Raw genomic sequence first — 16,074 nt, forward strand, 5'->3', positions numbered from 1 at the left:
CATTCTTTTATTATGCCTCGATTATTATTTAAGCATTTCCTGTTCAGATTTTGTCCTAAACAACATTTTATATATTAAATGGTGTATTTTAAACAATCTATTTGGTAAGTCCTTGGAAAGAAAGTCTAACAAGGAATATAAGCTCAGTCCCATAGTCACTGTGCTTGAGGGCAACTGGTAGACCCTTCAAGCACATGGTCAAAATTCATTCATCCTCAGGAGGTGGACACATCAACTCCCTCAAGAGTGACCATGACAGACAGAGAGAACATGGCCAACAGACAGCCTGAGAGAAGCCATTGTGCACAGGCTTTGCACCATATCACTTATAATCTACAAAACATCTCGTTTACCAAGGGATTATGTTAATTCCCAACACATAACCAAAAGAAAAGAAAAATGAGGGATTGGGAAATTTAAAAGGTTGCCCAAAGGGCACAGCTTTTAGGTTCAAAGGAGAAGAATTTTGAAATATCTTTTAAACTAGTACAAAGAATCAGTTTTCTGTGACTGTGGCCTTCATCAGACTGTTGGATATACCTACCCACTCACAAATACTGAGTGGCCAACTTCATCTGAAACCAAGTGACTAGGTAGCATTGCAGCTCCACCATCCACACTGTTTCTTTCCTAGTCCATGAACAACTTGCGCAAATTGCAGAGCCGACTGATTTCTAAGCCAGAAGAGCTTATTCCCAAGCTCTGCCTGAGCACTCAAGAGTAATGTGGGCCAAGTGAGTCACCTTATGAAGGACTCCTTTAGATGGCTTGTCAGTGAGAATAGAGGGAGCTGCATTTCAGCACAGAGTACAGATTCTTTTTTTTTTCCTTTCCTCCTCTTGGGAACATTTACTTGTTTTTGTAAGAAAGAAGGGGAATAGTAAAGCTACAACAACGTTGAAAAGAAAAAAATAAAATTTGTGGTCTAATTCAGGGTAGTGTTTGGTACTGAGGAAAATTTTAAAGCAAAATGGAGTAAAACTAAATCTCCCTATTGGCAAACACAACATACTTGCAATGCAGGTTTTCCAGTTAAAGTCTGAAGTTGAACTACAAAAAGTAATAATAACAACAACAAAAAAAAGCATTAAGACACATTTTCTTCTCTACTTCTATGTCATTTGTACTAAGTTGAGGCTGATCAACAACTTTGTATAGCTTGGATCATTATTACATGACCAAGGATGCTGAATTAACAACAATAGCCATATAATGCATATCAAATACACACACACACACACACACACACACACACAGAGAGAGAGAGAGAGAGAGACAGAGAGAGACAGAGACAGAGAGAGACAGAGAAAGATTGAGTGAGAGAATGATAAAATATACAGAAGCCTCTATAGAAAGAGATCTGGAAGAAAAAAAAGTCTCACACTCTCATAGGTTGGTAAATTCCAACAGAATCTGTGTGCCCCAGCAGTAAACATGTGCCTAGAAAAATAAATTAGGCAAGTGCTGGGCTGCAGGTTACCTCAGTTAAAGAGTAACAGAAAGGAGAAGAGCAGATGATGGGAGTGAAAGAACAGATTTGGAAGCTATTAGCAGGGTGTTTCTGGTTTCTATTATCACCTCTCTAATATAAATCTAACTCCACAGTTCCTTAATGACTCTCTAGAGTCTACCACTCTCAGCAGTAAATGTGCCCAGCACTAACAGGGTACCCAGGAGGCAGCTGCCTTCTATCTCCTTTGGGATATTTCAGACTTGTGGATCTTCTGGGATTTCAAATATTTTAAAGCCAGAGTTTTGTGAACCAGTCAACAGGAAGAGTGAAGGTGAAAGGAGAGGAGGGGATAGAAGAGGAGGGGAGGGGAGGGATGTCGGTACCGATGACTCTTGATGTCTACACTGGCAGAAGTTTACTTCACCTTCTCTGGACCACTGTGCCTTCCTTTCATCTCTGAATAAAAATGGCAGCTGTAATCACCTTATATGTGCCAGAATCTTTCCTAGTTTGGATTCAAAACTTGTCTTCTTCTGTGAGGTTTGTGTGAGTCACTTGTCTCAGACTGTTTGATCATTAACCAAATAATTACAGTTTCTCTTGGACTCGGTTTATTCTTTTGTTGTCATGTAATATCTGACCTGGCTCTAAAGTTACACGAGTTTATGATTCTAATAGAAACCTTCAGAGAGGAATACGAAAGAGTCTCAGTGGTGGGGGTCAGACCATTCTGTACAATAGGCAAGCTTGAGGACTGGCAGAAATGGGGGGGGGTGAGAAACAAGGTAATCAATCCCCTAGGCCCCAGCCTCTCAAGTCTCTTTCAACATTCTCTTTTATTTATTTATTATTTACTTTTTTTTTTAATTTTTGCCTTCTTTCCTTCAAAGCAAAGCTGGCCCAGGATAAACCTTGGAGCTCAACACATAAATTTTTCCTTTGGTCTTCCTTCCTAAGTTACCAATGGATGTTAAATGTCTGCCTTTTCCTGAAGCTGTTTTTCAGTGGTGTTTGGAGGGTTCTTGGTAAAGTCCAGGCCAAACCCCCATGTCATCTACAATCAGTGTGCAGCTTTTCTGTTATCTAAGGGGATTCTTAAGTTACAAGAAGGGGAACGAAGGGTGCTCCCTGCTTCTTTCATAGCTCTACCACCGAATACCCAGGGATGTAAAGACCACATTTGGAAAAGGGAATGCAGGAGAGAGTGAGAAGTGCAGTCTGTGTTCCACCACTTCCTCTGCTGTGCCATTCCCTCCTTCCTCACTGTCCGAGCCATCCTACTCACTAGCCAGAAGCCATCCTCCACCTGCTTTATTATCATAGTTTTGTGTTAATACATTCTGTTGATCTGCAGTGTCAGGTTGGACATTGAAATTTAAATTGGGTCCCTTCAATTTTCAACAACTAACACTTGGAATTCTAAGTCTGGGGCTTTCTTGCAACTCAGATACATTCTAGAGTGTCAGTCACTTGCATCAGCACCCTACACTGCAATGAGCTTTCATGGAGACATTCCCTTTTCTCCTTCCTGAACATTTGCAAAGGCATTTGCCTAGATTGCAGACAACCTGCATCGTTCCAGCAGTCCAGCTTATCAGTGAGCACAGCTTGGAAGAGCAACTGCGTGGGCCACCCTGTCCCTCATTTGCTTGTTCCCCATAGCTGGGTCCTTGAAAACCACAGAAGAGGGGGAGGGAGAGGGAAAAGAATCAGAACACTAAATTAATGAACATTTTCTTCACCGATAAATAAGAAAATTAGGATCACTCACTGTATTTCAGACTCAGCACAGCTACATCCCGAGGGAAATCCAGGTGGTTAAGAACAAGAAAGAATGCACGGTCTTGACACCAAAAAGGGAAAGAAAAAGAAAAAGAAAAGGAGGTTGGTGAAGAAAAAAGATCCAGCTGCAATTATCCTTCAATTTTAGTCAACACGGGCACAAATCCAAGAGTCCTCTGCTGATTTCTTCTCCAATCAATGCTTCATTCCTCCACGGTCAACTTTTCTTCAGTAAAATTTCTTTGCAGATCTATTATTAATTTCCTCTCTTTCTTGTGGGAAATTCAAACAGGAAAAAAATATATGTATATATATCTCAGGTCTTTACTTTCCTAAAAATGCCCCAAACTTTTCATTTCAAAAATATCTCCTTGGCGTACTTTCTCCTTTAAAGAAAAAAAAATGAACACACTTTTTCTTTGTGTATCCTCAGTTCTCCATTTCCAAACATCCTTGGGGGAGGGGGACGGCTATTTTATGATTATTTATTTATGTCAGAACGCACTAAACCCCCGCAGGTCTGACATGAGCTTATTTCATTTTTCCCCTCAATGCTCCCCGTGTGGCCATATACACATTTATGTTACGATCCAGGTCTCACAAGAAAAAGCTTCATTCTTTCTTCTTTCTGGCACAATCAGTTTATCCTCTGCGTTCTGCTCCAAGAGAGAGCTGCGTCCCGCATTCTTCATTTTAGCAAGGCACCCAACAGCCACCTCATCCGGGGAGGTAAAAAAGAAAAAGAAAAAAGAAAAGAAAGAAAAAAAGGAACAAAAAAGTCTTTCTTTACATCCTTGATTCCAGTCCCCAGCTCTCCCTTCGGATAATTTGGGGATCAACTGCCCCCACCGGCTACCCTTCCGGCCGGCCCCTTCGTCGAAGATCTGATTAGATTTCTCATCACAACCCAGTGCGCAATTGGATTTTTGATTTCAGCCACCCAGCCAGCCACCTTCCCCCTCGCCCCTCCAAACTCCCTGTTAGATCCTGTCGCCTTCCCTCCACCGCCTCTGCGATTTCATAATCTCACGTTAAATGGAGTGCGGGGGGCGGGGGCGGAGGAGGGGGCGGAGGTAGAGGAGGAAAATTTCAAGGCTCCGTCAGCTGTCAAGAACAAACCCCGTTCCGCCCCCGGTCAGCTACTTTTTCTTAAGGTTCAGGGTGGCTTTCGCTGAGTCCCCTCCCCCACCCGCAGCACAGGGTCCAGGTCCTCCAGGTATTGCTGAACTCGGCGATCAGGGCAGGGATCACCAGAGAGACGCGTGATGCGGTCTCTCGCCAGCGGCCCCTGCCAGCACGGGTGTCCCCTTCTCCATCAGCTGGTCGCAGATCTCGAGTCTCCCGGGCGGTCGAAGTTCAGACTGGGCTTTTATTTCGTACGGGGAAAGCAATGTGATGGGACTGTCGTGGTGTTAGGTAAATTTAAAAAAGAAAAACAAACAAACAAACAAACATATATTTAAAATAAAAAAAGGGGGGGGGTAAGAGAAAGCGACGAAACGGGAACGAAGAGGGTTAAAAAAAAAAAAATCCCTAATCACTGGCTCCTCTCATCCTTCTGGAATGAAACTGCAGCTTTGATCTCATTTCCAGCTGCGTTGAGGATGGTCTGGAGCCACAAGTTGGTTCCTCTGTGCGCAGTCTTTCCTGACGCCCGCTGGTCCCCGGCGAGGAGACGCGTCCTCGGGCGCGCAGCTGCTCCGCGCCGGTCTTAGTGCCATAGTCCCGGCTTGCGACTCCCTGTGCCGCGGAAACCCGGATCCCCTTCCATCCACTTAGGCGTGAACTCTGCCTTCTCCCTCTCTCTCCTCTCTCTCCAGATAAAAGAATGCGCTCCCTGAGTGGTTGGCAGCGTCTGCCAGTCTAGACTTTTCTCTCCACCAATGCCGAGTCCTGTTACTTAGGGTCCAGGCTCCTCAAAGCGTACCCAGACTGCAGTCCCTTCCCCTTCTCTGGTCCTCTTTCTTGCCCCTTTCCCGTTCCCTTTCTCCGCTAGAGATCAGTAAAATACAATTACCCAATTACCTCCCATCATCTTAGCAGTGATTGGTCAATTGCATTAACACTTGAAGTCAGGGAAGAGGGGATTGGGGACTCTGAGGTGTGGCATTGCTGCCACCTGGAGGGAACAGTCGGAAGAACGCCGTTTTAAAGCGTGCCCCTCACTGTCAGAGGCTAGCAATCAGGAAAGAAATTCAGGCTGTGTGGGAGTTGTCATTTTTATTTTTATTTTTTAAAGCTTGTCTGTTTTCATCCCCAAAGCCAAGAATTTTGAAGTACAAAGGAGAATACATTGAAATCGAATCACCACTGGATTCAAAATTATTAACAAACACAAAGCTTTTGATTTCGGATTGGATGGTAAGAGCCTCTCTGGGAAGTCCCGCAGGTGGTCCCAAGGAAGGGATTAAGCCTCTGTTCCTAAGAACTGGTTCCTGGTTGGGGGTGGGGGGGCGGGGAAGGAACCTGGGTAGCTCAAGAGCTAGTAGAGAGGGAGAGCATGAGAGAGCAGGTTAATCCCTCCAGGAGGAAACAAGTGTAAAGGCGAGATAGGAGCCTTCAGCCTATGCAGTGTTGCAGTAAATTGGCCTGTTCAGTTTGTACGAGACATTCCGGACAGCTTGACAACTCAATTCCAGCATCCCTCGCTCTAGGATGTGGGCTTTTCCATCAACTCGTGTTAGAGGTACGCTTGGCATATTTCAGCTCCACTGCCTTTCCTAAGAAGCAGGGACCCAGACCATAGAACAGTGACATGAATAGGTATTTATTCCGCCACTCTTCTCTGCTTTATAATGATCACAAAACTCTTTCCATGAGCTGCAGTCACTTATATGCCTCTCAAGCATGTCATTGGAGATATGAGACTGATGCAATCAGGAATGAAGAATGTAACAATTAGAGATCATGCTTATTGATGATGAAGAATAAATAAAGATTTCTCTTTCCCCTTTTCCCAGTAAAGATCTTTAGGCTGAATTTTATTTCTTTTTCTATCACTAAGAAGATTCTCCTGGGTTCAAAACAGAGTTAAATAGAATGTGATAATGATAAAGAGAATTAAAACAGAGCCAAAAGACAAGGAGAGAACTTTTGTGCTACTACGGGAACATCGGAGTTTTATTGAAGTTCATTCCAAATGTTCTTTTCTATTCTTTGCTGCGTTAATATTAATATATTGTATACTATATGCAATACACTATGTTGTTACTTCTTTGGACTTCGAAAGTTTATTATTTTACACTTATTTGAAGATGAAGAAATTGTAATATGTGTTCCAGAGGTCACGACTTGTTAAGGAAAACACCCATCTTTCACATTCAGTTGCAATTGCTTATGGCTTCCCAATATTTTCAAGAGCTTTTATATAGTTGCAATTCATATATAATGTGAATTTGTGGAGTAGTTAATGCTATTTAAGTGGATGTTTGGATATTACATGTTCTGCTTCACAAACACTAGTAGACCATATTTGTTTATTCAAAGAGGAGTATACTAGATGATTGCTAGACATCTTTAACATCCTTCAGAGCAAAGAAATCTCTCAAAAGAAAAGGAAGAGTGCTAAGTAGGGAAGCAGGAACTAGAAAGATTTCCCAGTTCTGCTTAGCTTCTCATTACAAACTGAAAAACCACAGTTTCTGATTTGCTCTATATGACACTGAATTGGTTAGTTGGTATTCATATTTTTGCATTCAACGTCAATTACTAATTGAATATATAATATGATATACATATATCATAATATGTATAGTAGTTTACATCACTTTAATATTCAAACAAGTTCCTGAAACATTTTGAAGACAAAGTGAAATGACAAGTGATATGCTTGGTAAGTGACCGCCCAATATAAACGAATCTAGCTGATTTCAGTTTTGCTAGTTTCACATGAATGACTAGGTTTTAGTAATATGGAGAGCAGCTTGTCAAGACAGTCAAGATCACGCAGGCTGTGATTATTATGGATCCCAGAAGTGAGTTTGTAGCACTGTATGGAAATGGCACTGCTATTTCCTGCCGTATTAGCTACTGTGTGGCCTTAGTTAAAGTAAACTCAAATAAGGAATCAATAAGGGGGAGCATCATAAAAGTGCACATGCAAATTCAGTTGCTAAGACACAAAAGTGTAGATAGTTATGCTGCAGAGCTGTCAGTAGATGAATGTGTTCAGGTAAGAGTCTTCATAAGTCCTCTTTTAGAAGGATTAATTGCCTAGTAAGTAACTCTTCTCATCTTCATGCTTCCCACTCATCAAACTTTTTTTTTACCAAAATCCTATCTAGAAATAAAGGTCAGTGGACAGAGATGACTGGGGAAGATGGAGAAAGAAGTTACCTACCACAGTAGTTTTCTTCTGTGCATACACAGACTTCCACATTTTATTTTCTTTTGATGTTTAGACATATGAATAAAATAAAACTGTCTTATTATTTCTCTGACTGGTGATGCTAACTGGTATAATCTTTAACAAACAGCAGGGGACAGCACCTTGCAATCAGAAATACAAACAACAAATCGCATGAATTTAGTAATTTTGTTTAAAAATAAAACGAATATGACTGAGTATGTTCTGTTGCTAATTGGATTTAAGGCATTGTAGGCCAGTCTGTGAGTGCATAGTGTACACACACACATATACACACAAACACACACAGTCTTTATTTTATGGTAGAAATCCCCAAAGTAAATATTCTTTATTTTAGTTTCAATTCTATTATATACAGATAATAATGGTATCAAATTTGCTTCTGTAATTCACACACACAGTAATGTAAATTAAACCCATTAAACTAACTTAAAAATTACTTTGATATTAAATTCTATTTTTTGTGGGCATATGTGGGCAATACAACATAGACACTGCTTTCCAAAGAATTAGAAGACATCCCAACAGCTGGATATGCTTACCTTCTTGCTAATACAGATGAGGATCCTAAGTCTAAGCATGTTTGCATCTGTTTGATAGTTGTTTATTTCCAATATGTTCCTTTTATGATGACTACTCCAAAACTCAGTACTTATCCCATATAGATTCGCTGTTTGTTATATCATACATTTTAATGTTTGTTTTAACAACTAGTGTTTAATGACAGCTTAAAACACCAAGCTAGGTAGGTTACCCATTTCTACTCGTGTTCTACTCTCAATAATCTCAATAACTTTATGAAATTGATACCATTGTAATACTAACTTTAGGAATTAAGATCCAGAGATGAGGTTAAATAAATGCTTGGCTAGGCAGAATTACTTCCCTTCAGATACCGAGGCTACAAACAAATCCTTGTTGTGTATAGAAATAACTTGTTCCTGTTCCTCTAATGCTAGCCCATTAACATTTTCCTATATTTATAATATTTTCCCTTGGCTGTGTGCATTGATATCTAAGACTATGGTATTAGAGAGTGTAAGTATCTATATATGTTCACCTTTTCTTCAAGACAAATGACCCCAAACACACGGTGCAGCTGAGGATGACTTTAAACTTCTGATCCTTCTACCTCTCCCAACCCCAGCAGTGAGTCTGTAGGCATACAACACTACAAATAGTTGCTTTTGTAATAATAGGTACAATTGCCCTACATTCTCACCCTCATCATTTTCATTTTATCTAATATTTTCATCAATATTATTAGTAAAGTGTTAGAAATGAAAATGCTTGAAATATTAAAGCAGAGAGAAAAGGCAACCATCAAGCATGGTTTTATCAGAAAATATATAGTTTCAGATTAAGTGGTGTGGAATACATGCTCTACAACCTGTTTAATGGAAACAGTCATAATCTCTTTTTTTCCCTCATGACTCAGAGGTCTGTGAGGGATAGGCTAAGCAGTTATTCTGATATTTTTAAAATCTCATGTATGAATCAAATCTGTTAACTTTCCATGGCTCAAAACAAATTATTTAATAGAAGAATGAACCTCCCTTCCCACTTAAGACACTAGATACTACATAAATGGAAAGAGAGAAGAATCAGCGCAATTGTTGCAATCAGTCACATCTTCTACACTTCACAAACACCAGCCTTCTTTCATGATCTCTGGACTCTCCAGGCAAGATAAATACCCATGTTAGAATCATTTGATGCATTGCAAAAGATGTATACTAATCACCTACTGTGTGACAGATGTTGTGGAAGATATCACTATTTCCTGTGTACCACACTTCCCTGAGGACATCTTTTGACATTAAGAGGACATCATTAATTCCTGTGTACCACACTTTTCTTTGAAAACATCAAAATGTTTCCTTTATTTCCTTATCTTTTTTATTTTACAGTACTGACTGACTAGAGTTCTTAGATAGACTTTTGATATGTTTGTTTCTTTTTTTCTGTTATATCCCTGTCTATACCTAGTTGGGAAAGGCAAAAATGAAAGAGAAAGTCTGAAGAAGTGAAAGATAAAGGAAAACAAAATCTGTTCCATATTCAACAAGAAACCACACACTGGGTATAGTCAGTTTGAAGAGAAACTAGTGACTCTAATATTCATCAAGACCCAGATTGCTGACCAGCGTCTGACTTTTTGCCTCTTAATAAATTTTGAATGATTTAATGAATGAACAGTCTACTTGGTTGGATGGGAAAAACTGATAGATAGTAGTTATACTAATTTAATGTTGATTCAGGGGAGTGGAGAGATGACTTAGTTATAATTCCATGCTGTACAAGTACCGGGACCTAAATTCTATTCCCTGTCCTCAACGTGAAAAGCTAGGCATATTGTACTCACCTGTCTTCCCAGCATTGGAAAGGCAGAGACAACTGTATCTCTGGAGCTTCCTTGGTGGCCTTTATGATCAAGTTAGTGAGCTCCAGGTTGAATGAGATACACTGTCTCACTAAAGAAGTCAGATATTGGCTGATGGAGACACTTCCTATGTTTTCCTAGATATGGGTAGACATGTAAATGAACATTCATATGCATACACACAACATAAATAATTATTAAATATGCTCTCAATATTAAAAGAAAGTAAGTGGGAAGAGCTGTAGAGGCCAGAAGGGATCATTAGCTTCCTCTAGATGGGACAATTCAGAAGAAGGTTTATATAGAGAAAATATGCTTTGTAAAAGACCCCTATGTGCAAATACTCAGGGAACACCTCCAGTTTGTCCATTTTGCAGCTAGTAGATAGATGATAAGCATTATTTTAAAAAGAGAAAGAAAAGTTACCATGAAGCTGACTGAATTCAATTTTCTCACCATCACATATAATTGTTATTAGCTATGCAGAGCTCCTGAGTCCTGGTTGTTAAACTAGTATATATAATACCCTTCATGGAAAGTTACTCATTGCAAAGCAGTGTGGAAAGCATGTTACCACTACTGGGAGGATTGTTTATCATTTAAACTACACTGGGTGTCAAGACAAATTGTAGGAGTTACTTAAAGTCATCAGAAGAAAGACTTCAAAATGTGTGACAATTTTTCAGTTCAAAGGTTACTTTTATTCAATTATATCTTAGGAAACCTTTTTAAATGGTGACCTCTGACCTTACAAAGAACAATTTCCTTAATCTACATTTTCAAAGGGAGATAGTCCTTGTGAGTCAATACTGAAGAGTGGTGTGTGTGTGCGTGTGGTATGCGTGCATGTGTGTGTGTTTCTGCACGCACGCGTGCACGCATCAGCAATCCCATCTAATTTAGGAATCTTTGCTCTGGGAAGAAAATCGCCCATAAAGGTATCTTTAAAACCCCACTAGGAGTTAGTAGATGGTGTGAATCCAGTTGTGTAATTTGAGAAGACAGCTGCATTTTATCCAGCTAAATCAGCATTTGATTCTAAACAACTCCTTTGTAATGTCACTGTTTTCCAGCGTTTGCTCTTCAGTGCAGACTCAGGAAGATAGCTTTATCTTGCGCGCCATATTACCATTGTTCTTTCTGGAAGGTAAGTGCTTCACACTTCTCTTCTGCTCACACTTAAGATTCAGTGGCACTTCTGTGATTCCAGGCTATCAGCCAATTTGATAGCCTATATTGTTAAAATAGCAGAATATTTTTAATGCTCAGATTTTTATTGAGCAAAACGTTTATATGCATTTGTGTTCTTTTATGCACTTGCATGTGTGTGCGTGTATGTTTGCATATGTGTATGCATATATGAGACTATATATGTGGAGGTCAGAGGTAAATATGAAGTGACATCCTTAAAAGTTGGAGTGTGTGTGTGTGTGTGTGTGTGTGTGTGTTTGCGTGCATACACTAAGGGGTTAAAGGATGAGTTGGATATTGTATGAATCTTTGCCTTATATCCTTAAGACAGAATCGCTCCCTGAACCTAAAACTTTAGTATGGCAACCAGGAAGCTCAATGATCCTCTTGTCTGGCCTCCACAATCCCCAGGTTTCATGCATGCACTGCTGCTCCAATGTTTTCTATGGGTCCTGGGGAACAAAGGTCATGTTTCACAGCAAGCCAATGCTTTACTGACTGAGGTCTCTCCTCAGCTCCCCTATTGTGCAAACCAGTTTTAAGAGGAAGAACGTCCTGACTGTGTTTCAGATTTGTTTTTAAAAATAGGTTATATATACACAGAAAATGAAAATACTGATTGCATAAGTAAAATAATACTCCAGAAAAATAAGCCTAGTGAATACAAGGAAATATGATTCGCCCAAAACAGCAATCAGGTTTACATGGTACCTCCTTGACTGACTTCACAGAATTTCTCATTCTATCAACAAATGAGCTAATTTTACAAGATCTGTAGAAAACTGAATGGATATTTCTGTAACATGTGAGGACTAAAAAGTATGTTCAAACGTGTGGTTTCTTTGCACCAAGTAAAAACCAGCTGGATGTTCAATGATTGTATGTTTGATATTTTACTATCATCTTCAATTGGCAATCTTCCAGAATGAATTTTTAATGTATTTTTTAGATTTTTTAGTAATCAAAGTTTTCATTGGAATAATAACTTGTATGCCATAAACGTCAACTTTTATAAATAATACTATATTTTATTGAGACAAATTTAGAAATATCACGGCAATTTTTTCTTATATAAACTTTTGCTTTCATTCTTTTATGGCTATATTTAGCAAATAACAAGACTATGAAATTGCAATAAATAAAGAATAAAGCTCATCTCTCTTTCCTACAATATTTTCTTTTTAAATTTTCCTTTATATAAATCAAAATCATCAGCATTAGGTTTCCCTTCTTCATAAAAATGGATATTAAATGAAAATTTGGATATAAACACTAGCCATTTAATTCCGTCCAGTCTATTTATTTATTAAACAATATTAATTGCTTATATTGGTGTACTTTCTATTGTAGCTATATAAAGCATCAGTAGGTTACATCTCCTCATAGAGATACTTGCATATTGAATAGACTGGTGCTTGTGTCCATATTCAGAATGAGAGTGAAGTTGTTCCAGGAAAACAACCAAGGATTTGAGTCATGAGGAGCAAGTTTGGAATTTTATAGAATCAAATTAGAAATGGACAGGTGTTGATTGCTTGTGCATTAGAAAAACCACAGCAGGGTAGGAACTTCATTTGTGATAAAAGATGAGCTCAAAGTATACAGTCACGTCAAGGACTCTTTTTTTTTTTTAATCTTTTGAAAGAGTTTGTATGGAAGGTACAGAAATTTTATTTAGGGACATTGAATTAAGGAGTTATGTCATAAAGTTATAAGTTTGAGATTTACTAAAGCCATGGCATGGGACATGTGCAGATGAGTTTGAAAAGGAGCAGGAGCTCTCAGACCCTGAAAAATCATGAGAAAAGGGTTGAGGAATATGTAGCAGTTCTGTGATTGAAAAGGGTGAGTTGGGTATAGGAACTGTCAAGTGTTAGAATCCACAAAATAATAGTAATTTGCATATTTATTAAATGAGCATCTGTGTTTGGACACATGTGGTGTTCTGTTTGGACACTGTCTAACTCTCTTTCAGTATAGGAAAGTGACTCATCAAATAATTCTCTCAAGACTGCAATGGCTGCTATCTTAGAAAGTGTTGATTTCCTGCCATTCAAGTTTCTGGAGCATAGGGCACCTGTCATTGCTGGGTTTTCATGGTATGTTTGAATTAAATCTGCAGTTTCTAAACTTTGTCTCTGAGTAGCTGTTCGTTGGTCTACAAAATAGGAGGGGTGGCATCAACCGAAGTGGAACTGTGTTCTGTTAGTCAGAAAAAAATTAGTACAAAAAAGTAAATGAAATAAAATAAGGTGAAAAGTTAAAACACTTCAATTGATGATAAATCCTTTCCTAAATTTTTATAATTAAATTTTCATTGTTTTTCTTATGTTTATTTGGGTTTGTGTTAACATTTGGCAAGATATAAAGTTACGAAGCTTAAAGCACTCTGTGTTTATTTATTTTGATGATTTAAATGGAATTAAAGTCTGAGATTCACTTGGCTAATAGCTGCTTGGACCTTTGCACTCACATTTTAGCCTTTCATCGAACTATTTCTGCCTGGAGACTGGCTTTCATGTGGAACGGCAGCAGAACGGTTTGATTGACATTATTCAACCTTTCACAAAACTTATCAGTTGTCTCCATCAATGACTTTAGGAAATGCTCACCAAGTTTCTAAGTGCATTTCTCAAAATCCAAATTCTAAAGTGAAATTGATGACATCTTACAAACACTTGTCCGAAAGTTCTTTGCACAGCAAGATACAAAGTTGAAAAAAATGCTAAAAAGCAAAGTGACAACATCACTTACCAAAACTAACTTTTCAGGATTGCTTCAACACAGTTCTATGAACCTGGCTCAAACCACTTTCCATGAGCAATCACCCCACCCCGCTTTAGCCCTGACAGTGGTCCCAGCAGCTGGTTCTTTTTCTTCAGGTGTTGCTGACAAGCCATGCAATTAAAGTAAGCTCCAGTCACAGAAGGGTGCCTCTAAGTGCCTGTGCAGTCAAATGCCACAGATTTCAAAGGGAAATGACATGAATTAATTTCCCAAGAAGAATAAGAAAAAAAATAAAAGAAGAAAGAAAAGGAAAAGTCAGAAGGATGGCAGCTCTCTGTAACACAATATGCAGATTATGGCACCCACTGATTGATAGAGGTGTCAAAAAGAATGCCTTTCAGATAGAAACAAAGCTTCTGAAAGAGTTTGGGAGCTCTTTTGCTCATTTTCACATGAAATATGAACTGATAAAGTCAAAGTAAAATTAGTTTTTCTTGGTATCTTTAACTTTTTTGCTATACTCAGATCTGTCTTTGAGGACAATAGTTCCTTGTGAAACAGAATAGGATTCATTCAAAGATATCTCACTGTACCAGGAGTAAAATTAAAATTTCTTATATTGACTTATCAAATTATTCTTTGGCTGCTTTCAACCTCCGCTCTGCCTTTTTTTCAACCTTTACCCCCACATCACCTGTCCCCGCACTTTGCCTTCTGCCTTGACTCCCTCTATACCCAATGGGGCTTTGCATATGTTTCCATCTGTTCCTTTTTGGCACTGGTCTTTCTGATCTTCTAAGATAGCACATCACTTATGAGCAGTTGCAGTAGACACCTGAGTTCTGCTTGCACCACTATGTTTAATATTTTCCGTACAACACTTATCCATTGTCCTTTTTTAATCTCTAGATTTATTTATTTGCCTGTGTAGAACATGTAGTCCATAGAAGCCTGAACCTTAACTTTCTTACTAATATTTCATTCATAGAATGGAAGCCAATATGAACATGAGTTTTGCATTAAAATTCCTGTAAGAATGATAGTAACAACAACAAAAGCTAGACCAAAACATCAATTGTAGAGTACTGAAAAGGGTTAACCCAGGGGTTTAAGAAGAACATGTGCTTACATAAATAGTAGTTATGTCTCTGGCCCTTATTTATATATCATCAAATAAAAACACCAGAAAATATAGAAGAATTAGAAGTTTAAAAATAAGAAAAATTTAATTCTACCTATATAAATATGGGTAAATGCTTGGATTTTAAATCCAACACCCTGATTGATATGTTTTATTATTTCCTAGCTGTGCTATATGACTTATTAAACATGTCCAAAACTCAAAAACTTTAGCACTAATCAGAAGCATCTGTTCTAGGTAGCTACAAGACTGAGGATGAAGGGGTACAGATGCGACAGTTAGCATAGCTGCTGACATCTAACGAGCACACTCATTATTAAAATCTTCTGTGCCAAGTTGTCAGTTACTGAGGCTTCTCTTCTCTGCATGCTTCATGACCAGCCTGGTTTCTCTCTTAACAATGTGTTAAAACAGCAAGTGTGACAAACAGCAATTTAAGAAAATAGCAATACGAGCAACAAAAGGAGAGCCTTGCCTTGCCATATGAGGATAACTCTTCATCCTAGTCCCTTCCTATCTCATACAGCCAGACTGGAGGGTAGAGTTACATTTATTAATATAAATAGGAAGAGAAATGAACCTGAAAGCTGTTTTAGGAAGTCTATTAAAGAAAATGTCATTTTGTCCTTATCTTTCCTATAAAAATTTAGGTACTGTATCTTTAGAAAGGTCATACTTTTCCTTTCTTCAAGTGTCAACTAATGGCTTTTACTTTCTGGTCTGATTTTGTCTGATGTAGGTAATCATAACAACTCTAGGTATGGCACCTGCTTACTTCTTGGTAGTGAGGTAAAAATTAGTTTCTTAAGAACGGCCAAGATTGAAAACATTGATGACAACTTTACTGGAGAGGTTGTGGGGTAAAGGGAACACTCCTGCACTGCTAGTGGGAATGCAAGCTGGTACAGCCCCTTTGGATGTCAGTGTGGCGATTTCTCAGAAAATTAGGAAACAACCTTCCTCAAGAGCCAGTAATACCACATTTGGGTATATATCCAAAGGATGCTCAATTGTATCACAAGGACATGTGC

The 16,074-nt window shown here is 38.7% G+C and overlaps 1 protein-coding gene across 7 annotated transcripts in view; it reads right to left on the reverse strand.

The window, feature by feature from the left end:
• Lrrc4c (leucine rich repeat containing 4C) overlaps positions 1–16,074 on the reverse strand; it is a 1,358,757-nt gene that overhangs the window by 164,756 nt on the left and 1,177,927 nt on the right. For 3 of the 7 annotated variants that reach the window (XM_048443595.3, XM_048443596.3, XM_085696659.2), the window contains exon 1: positions 3,225–5,230. The exons of the other annotated variants lie outside the window; for them this stretch is intronic. The gene's annotated coding sequence lies outside the window, so the exon portion shown is untranslated. Of the gene's footprint in view, positions 1–3,224; positions 5,231–16,074 lie in introns of those variants that run through there. 7 annotated transcript variants of the gene reach the window in all.

This window comes from Myodes glareolus, chromosome 10, assembly GCF_982192425.1.
Source record: "Myodes glareolus chromosome 10, mMyoGla1.1, whole genome shotgun sequence".
Lineage (NCBI taxonomy): Eukaryota > Metazoa > Chordata > Mammalia > Rodentia > Cricetidae > Myodes > Myodes glareolus.